This window comes from Styela clava, chromosome 4 (assembly GCF_964204865.1).
Source record: "Styela clava chromosome 4, kaStyClav1.hap1.2, whole genome shotgun sequence".
NCBI lineage: Eukaryota > Metazoa > Chordata > Ascidiacea > Stolidobranchia > Styelidae > Styela > Styela clava.
This window is the reverse complement of record NC_135253.1, coordinates 3,663,023-3,671,299: the sequence shown is the minus strand read 5'-3', so window position 1 is coordinate 3,671,299 and position 8,277 is coordinate 3,663,023. Positions and strand designations below refer to the sequence as shown.

General features: G+C 34.7%; 1 long non-coding RNA gene across 1 annotated transcript; it reads right to left on the bottom strand.

Moving 5' to 3' along the window:
- Nucleotides 1-3,970: 3,970 nt before the first annotated feature.
- On the bottom strand, nt 3,971-7,426 carry LOC120326288 (uncharacterized). Its single transcript, XR_005567415.2, has 2 exons — nt 5,169-7,426; nt 3,971-4,628 (listed from the first exon to the last, which is right to left on the bottom strand). It is a non-coding gene; the product is annotated as an uncharacterized LOC120326288 (long non-coding RNA).
- Between the last annotated feature and the right edge of the window lie 851 nt (nt 7,427-8,277).

Below are 8,277 nucleotides of genomic sequence, written 5' to 3'. Positions count from 1 at the left end.
ATGATCTACATTTTATGTATACTTAAGATATTATGGATCTTTTGTAGAAAGCCGCCCAAAAAACACCTCCGCCATCGATCAAAAAAAGTGTTTGTTGATTATCCAGTTGGAATCGTATTCATTGATGAAATTCAGTACAGCATTGAATTCAGCGTTCTAACCCTAATCCTAACTCTAAAAATTCATGTAAAACGTGGCGAGAGTGTTTTTCTCAAATCTCGAATTTTTGCATTAGTGGCGGGGGCTTTCTACAAGATATCTGATTTCAATATATTTGAATGTAGCATTCCGTAGAATACATGTCTAGGGTTAGCCAAATAATCCGTTAAAACACTTAATTCTTTCATTACATTTAAAAAAGCATGATATGAATAAAATTGTGAAGACATCTGCTGCGCAAGAACAGGCCTGTCACAAACCTGAATGTTTGGTTGAAAGTTACTTTAACTTTTATGTTACTGAGAATTCATAATAATACTGATTGAATTTAAGTTTGTACAGTCCAACGTCAAGTATTCGAATTTCATCATCGCGTATTGATGGCCCATTTCGAGAGAGCAAACGAGTTTCCGCCAATGTCTCGGTTGTTATTACAAAGTGTTGTTTTGCATGACATGGTGTGTTGTGTTAGGTTGATGGCCATATCCATTCTTAACTAAACAAAATTCCAAGATGATGTGATTTATTTCTATTACCAACGTGTTCTCATATTATTCGAGGTAGGCTTTGATTTCCATACATGTAGACCAATCGTATAAAATGATGATATTCAGAAAATGTTAGCCATATCGAACATAGAAATAGTAGGAATTAGCGTCACTTCTTTAAATCAAATTCTAGAATTTTTGTCATGTTAGCCTAACCCTGCTAGACCTCCCGGAGCGTCCTCACCTTGCAATCCAGCTACGGTGACAACGATTTCGAAATCATTGACATTCTAGTATATTTATCTATCGAAAGGCGACTATTTTTTGTGATAGATTTTGTCATGTTGCCACCCGTTATAGTGAATTTTAAATGTAAGCTTGTGTACTTCATATTAAGTTTTTTTTAAAGCCTTCAAGCTTCAGTGATTTACAGCCAAACCCAGGTTAAAACTTCAATTTATAACGTGCGATGTCAAAACTGTCAAATTATCCATTCATCTCGGTATTCACTAAAATACCTTGCCTTTATTCAAAGTTATAAAAGCATGAAAACAATTTCTCAGGCTCTATTTTGACGTTTCATGCTATTGTTGTGGTGTTTGCATCGTACAAGCCCTTTCAACGCTGCTAACCAATCGTTATACAAAAATAAACTACTAAATGACATATTATATCAAAATTTCCACATAGGGGCGCGAAATGAGTTTTCGTCTATTTTACTGAATTAATATTACAAAATGCACCTTGTTGTGGAGTGTTAGTCACGTCGAGTTTCATGTAAATTGTAAATCAAAAACTTTCACGCCCAAACAAAAAAATTTAACTTTTATTCAAAATTTTGACATAAATAGATGTTGGGGAATGAAGTAATTGCTTATGTTTTGTCCATCGAGTGCATCATTTCATTTATTATATTGGATGAAATGGCACACTCTCGTATCATACCAGTGCGGGGAGAGCTTTGTGGACGAGGTATAATGTAGGTTCATACTGATATTACTTACGAAGTTTGTGCGGCGGGTTTTAGACTAGGGCTACCAACCGGAACGATCGAGACTGCCCGGAATTGACGTCTGGCGTCCCGTGATGAGCTACGATTGTTTCGGAATTTACTGACAACCAAGGCGTTTTAAAATAGAAGGCCATATAAGCGTGTCGGCTTTGTTCAAAACTGGAAAAGGTGTCATTTGTCCTGTCAATTTCAGTGTCAAACGCGAATTGTGAAAGACCGTCAATATTATGAATGCGCTTTGGACCAACAGTAAAAACATACTAAACTTGATGATGAAATTGAACTTTCATATTTCATGCTATGAGTTTATCAGCAAAGACAAATATCTTCTTAAAGCGCAAAATCACAAGAAAATTATAAATTTAAATACCAGAAACACTGAGTTTTTTGTGTTTGATGTTTGTTAAATAATTAAATCTACTTAGCAACATTTCCCCTGTTTAGTGTTTTTTCATTTATGCCTCAAAGATTCAACATTTCACAAGTTTCTTTGATTATGATAAAATTATTTAGAAGCTTGGAGTTTGCGAAAATACCGCTGCACGCTTATCACTCTTTGACGCCCAGCGCGCACTGAGACTTTTGATGTCTTTCGTGTTTCACAAGTTTCTGTTGCATCATTTTTAAAATTCTAGACATTGAGGTGTCCCGGAACGGTTTAACACTAAGATGGCAACCCTAGTTTAAACAGCAACATGAGAGTGACACGTTCACATCAACTCACCGCCTAAAAATTCGCCATTTCCTTCCTGCTATTGTACTTTGACAAAAATAGCCTCGTCTTTGGATTACTCATGTATACATGTTGCTTGGAAAGATATTACTTACCTTACGTTACTCAACGACACCCTGAAATTTCACGCAGACGTGCAACAAATAATGTTAATCTTACACACTTTAGCGTGATATTTTATGGCTTCATGTACTGTAACTCAAATATTTTTGGACCAAATAAGAACAGATATCGACACGCCAAATTTCGGTTTTTAAAAGTAGGAAGATATTCCATACACATTTATTTTCCAGGAAGGTACTTGATAACACAATTTCATTGTACGCTTCACTTTGAAGCATGCCAAGTAATATAAATATCACATATACTTTTTTTACATTGCATACGTTTGAATAGACAGCACGATAACTGAGTGGAAGCGTTTTGCATGCCTGCAAATTACCATGCCAACCGCAATCTAAAAACCCGAAATATAAGCGCATTAGTGAGATATAATCGCCGTTCATTGTTGCCTCAACTAGCAGTACGGCAGTTCAACGAAAATATATTATTAATCTTCAGCCTTCTTGATGACTAGAGGCTATGATTCCCTGAATTAAATATACAGTTAAAAAGCAATGTTTGTGGTCCAGATCTGGTAATATTGTTTACTATTTGTGGTTGTAAATTCAATAATGAGAGATTTATCTTTACCAATACGAATAACAAGAAAGAAGAACGCGTTACGGATATTTCGGACTTCACTTCCATACCTTGGTTTCTCTAATACATTTTGGTCGGAGATTACGCTGTATGTGTAATTTAAACCGAGTTTTTTGATACCTTCATTGGCGCTCCATATTTCTTATGTATGTTATAATATATTAATTAGAAAGTACGCACATTCAGACTCAAAACCACTTGTAATGACAATCGATTACAAATTTACAAATATGGACTCTAACAACAAAGTATTCCAACTTTTTACTTGCTGCTCTTAGCTGAACTTGCGTGACTTCAAAACCATATCTAATCCTAGCTTGTATAAATCATGCACAGCGATGAACGTAATATTGCCACAATACTATGTTAACCACAATCTCGCGTGATCTCGATCGGTATAGTTTTAAAAGCGTGGTAGAGCATGTACAACAGACGATCGATCGTCTGTAATACGAATATTATATTTACTCCTGTGGCATTTTTGATAAATGGATTCTCCTGATTGCTCTGTTAAATAACTTGTTGCATCAACAGTTACATGGTATGTCACAGTAAGAACTTACATACACGCTTATAAGTATAAATATATTGCTGATCTTTCATTTCGTAAATGTTTATTTCTTCATCTATTATCGAAAATAAAAAGACACGCTTGCATATATTTTAAGGACCGATTATTTTTGCAATACAATGGACGGTTTGTTAGTAAGATCTGGCTTAAGATTGAATAGATTCTTGCGAAAATGCGTAACGTAAATACCCCTTTCTCATTTTCTATCAGAAATTGGTTCTATAGATAAACTATGTTCATTCGGAACTGTAAATTTAACTTCCTTTTTGCATAATATTGTATTACGTAAAATATTTGACAAAAAATCATGAATAAATAATTTATTGAACATCTGATATATTTATAAATGAATATTGAAAAAACACAAAGTAAAAATATACTCATATCGCTATAAAAAATATCGCATTTATGCAGATTTTACACAAGAAAAATTACTTTTTACTTTCACGATAAAATTACTGTATACGAATTTTTACACATGCCGCATAATATGATAAAAACAAGAAGTAAAAATATTGATGATTGAAAGGGAGTTTCAGTTGATCGGGCCATGCATTTTGATCAATAATTGGGGATAACTTCTGCGACATGATTTGACTTACATGGCATTGATGAATCAAACTCTAGTCGCCTTCAGAAGAAACCTACATACAGACTTCGAACTTTACATAGCTCAAGCTGTGATAAATATGCTTTGAACGTACGCCCTTATGGTCCATGCCAGCTTTTATTTACACTCCGTCGAACATGTTAACCACAACGTCATAAATCTTCTACACGGTGGCTTAAATAAATTCTTTATGGCAGAATTGAAATCACTCGAACAAGTTTGTTATTTAGTCCCGATGAAGACTTTTGCTGGTTGGATTTTTGAAGCAAACATCCTACTGCTAGCGACTGTGGTGTTTTTTTCGTCGCAAACGTCCGAGATGTAAAACTTTCCTACAGTGACGAGACACATGACTGAAACAAGAAGGTAGTTTAGTGAACTATTATATAAATATCATTGAAAGAATAGAATATTTAACCACATTCAATGCGCTCTTTGCCCACGATAGATAAACTACGAGTAAATGTGATTTTTGTTTGAAGTGTTTGCCTACGGTGATATAATTCGAAATAATGTTTGTTTTTCAAACACAAGAATTTGTAATGATATGCAGTACATTCAAGTGCACGAATCACTCAAAGACGAATTTATGAACACGAAAAAATTAAATATTAATGTAAATGCTTACTCTACTGATATGTGAATTCAGTAAAGATCTATAACAGCATTTTTATGGATTGTACATTTTTCAGAAATATATGCAAGGCATCTGATTTGAACCCAAAACAAATTTTTAATTGTTAGCAAAGTTTCTATGGCATATATGTAATTTTACCTATTTGAATTAATTTGCCTAATCAGAATATGAAAGCAGATGGAAATTTGATATTTTTGATTAGATGCATATTCATATAAAAAAATATTATGTTAAAACAATGTTAATGACAACTTACCCAGAAATTTGAATTTTCTTGAAACAGTTCATTTCTTCAGAGCTTATAACCACCAATGCATCTGTTATTATTGGCCCGCAAATAAGAAATAACATAAAGAAAACAATCATATTCTTCCGGCAAACATCCATTTTTAAAATAAAATATATTTGAAGTATAAACGCGTATTCTTTTGAAGTTATTTTGTAACGCGTTTGTTTTGCAGATGAGCTACTCTGAATATTTCAACACCGATATGTCAACATTACGGCGTTGCCTCATTTATAAAGCCTCTACCTTTTTTCCACAAACCTTTGACATGCTATTAAAAAGTAGATAAAATATGCTGAGTTGCGGCCCACGCCTGTCTTGGCTAAACTTAGAGAAATATTTTGTCTCGTAATGACGAAGAAAGAAAGTGGTGACTTTCCGCTTCTGTGATTCTTTCTTAAAATGCGTAATAAGGGATATGAGTCGAACTTCCCCGCCGCTTCTGACTTGTATTTCACTTTCTTAGATATTTACGGTTTAAATGGACTCGCACGAATAATTCACGCGGGACGTGAAGCGCGTTGGGTATAAATTTTATATTATAGCGCAATGGGAGCTTATATTATTCTTGCCGCGCTATAAACACCTTTTTGAAATCTTTTATATGTTTGAAATGTTTGTTATAAATAACATTTTGGACCACTAGGCCGTATGCTGATATTTGTATTGTATCATATAGCAAGCCATACACAGACGTTCCAATCGAAAATTAGAATTCTGTATCAATTCTCCAAAGCGCGAGTTATAAACCATTTTATGATTATATTCCGATGTCGTTATCAGGCCCACTTCAGTTTAACTAAGCGATTTTATTACTATGATGTCCCCAAGCAAAGTAGCTCAACAATCACACTACTATAAAACGACCATGTGCATGTGTAAAGGCTATATTTGGGGAATTGTTCAGAAAACGAACTCATATACAACTTTCACAATTTTATTATTCTGTAAGTTTCTTATATTTTTTACTATTTTCACCACGTATCGACCATGGAATAAAGGTTATTTACCCAGACGAAGTCAGTTATTGAATAAATGTTAACGGGTTTGAGTGAAGCGGCACTTATTTTTGTAATGTAATGAAGAAAGACACAGCAAAAACTAAAAATAGTTTGCACTATTGATATGAATTCACAATCCGAATAGGAGCTTCTAATACGTCTCTTATTGAAATTAGGTTATTCATGTTGGCAAATAAAAGCACAAAAATAAAGACATATTGAATGGTGACATGATGGTTTTGACTATATTAGGGCTACTGTACTCGGGTTATAAATGACGGCATTGCGCTTTAAGAGCACTTGACCGAAATTAAGAGTGGACATTAGCTTTATTACGCATCACTCAACATCTATGACGTCATCAATGCAAAGAGGAGATTAGTTGTTGGACATTGACCAATTAAGGCATAAAATCGCTACGCATGAAAGATAGTTTCTCCTATCTCATTTTAAAATGACGAAATTCTTTTTCGATGATCGAACGTAGTATCGTGTTTCGAATTGAGGGTCAGGGTTACGACCTCGTTCAAAATACGTGTAATGGGTTTATAGTGGTGGTAGATATCGTTTATAATTGATAAAATGGTAAATACTTATTCTGTATAAATATATACAAGTAAATGGACCAACAGAACACATGACGTAATCAACATTCATTGAAAAAGTTTTATACATATAGGCAATTATATTATTTAGCCTGGGGTTATATTTTTTACAGCATATATTCATTAAAAAATGGTCACACACAGCGTAGGCTGTAACCTGATATTTTATTTAGATTATACTTAGAACCAGGTCATGAACAACATGCCACTCAAACCTGAGTTGTGTCACTTTCAAAATTAGCATGCAGGTCACAATAACGTATATTTCCATTTCCCCTATTTTCTGAAGTTTGACTGCCCAAGCCTAACATCGACAAATAAACGATTCCAGGTTTCCGGCAGGTCATCATTTTTCACTTGTTATGACGTCACCCACGTTTCGAGACACCGGGCCAATTTGCTTTCTACGCTTGGCTGAGTAATTTTTATCATCGCAATGCCTATTATGGAATTTGCGTCTAGTCGGTAAGGTTTGTATTGATTTGGCGTTTGTGGTTGTTACCGCCAGGGTAATACAAATGATCTACCGTAGCCGTGTTGTGGTCAGACGTTTTCACCACAAATTGATATGTCGTCTCGTTTAGGCTCTAAGTAAGGGTATGATATCATTTGAAATAATGCTTAAAATCCCTTTCATCTTATGCATAGCATGGAGGCCAGGTGATGACTGTCAACTAAAATCAATTGCGGGGTTTAGAAATGTGTAGTTGCACATCTGGAAGTTTTCATGTAACTCTTTTACAAGGTTTTATTTACTGTAATCAATGTCGTTTGCTTTACTGCAGCTGAACTTCGCCCATAAGGTGTTAACACAATAGATGCTGATATATTATTTATTTACTGATAAAACTCCATTCAAGCTGGGACTTGTTGCACATCGGCCCAATCGGTATTGCTTATTTTCTGTCTGTGAATACATTTTCATATTACTTCATATTTTCCTTTTATGAGATCATGTTATATCAATATTTTATCGAGATTTTAATGAAAATATTTTTCGACAGAAAATGCACGAAGTTTGATATATATGAATATATGTCATTATTCATCAGCTTATAAGCTCAGTTGTTCTTGTATGGTATAGTCGACGTCCCGTCAGCTAATATTGTCTTTGTTGTAGCGGAATTTGTACAAGAATCAGGATCACCTCTTCTCGCTGGATCTATCAGTTTATAAACTCGACCAGCGGTATTTCCTGGAGAGAAGTCATCTGTACCGGTGACATAAAGTTCTCTTAAAATATATTTTGGGTGTTAATAAAATTTAATATTTTGGGTTGCATCAGAGCGAGAGTAGTCTCACGATCAACTATGCAACAAAAAACGGTGGGATGATTTAATTCATTAGGCCTTAGGGCAGGGGTGGGCAACATACGGCCCGCGGGCGGCGTCCGGCCCGCGTCGAGATTTTGACCGGCCCGCTGACTGTACATCAGTACATTATGGTATTACATAATTACTCTTTAAGTAAATT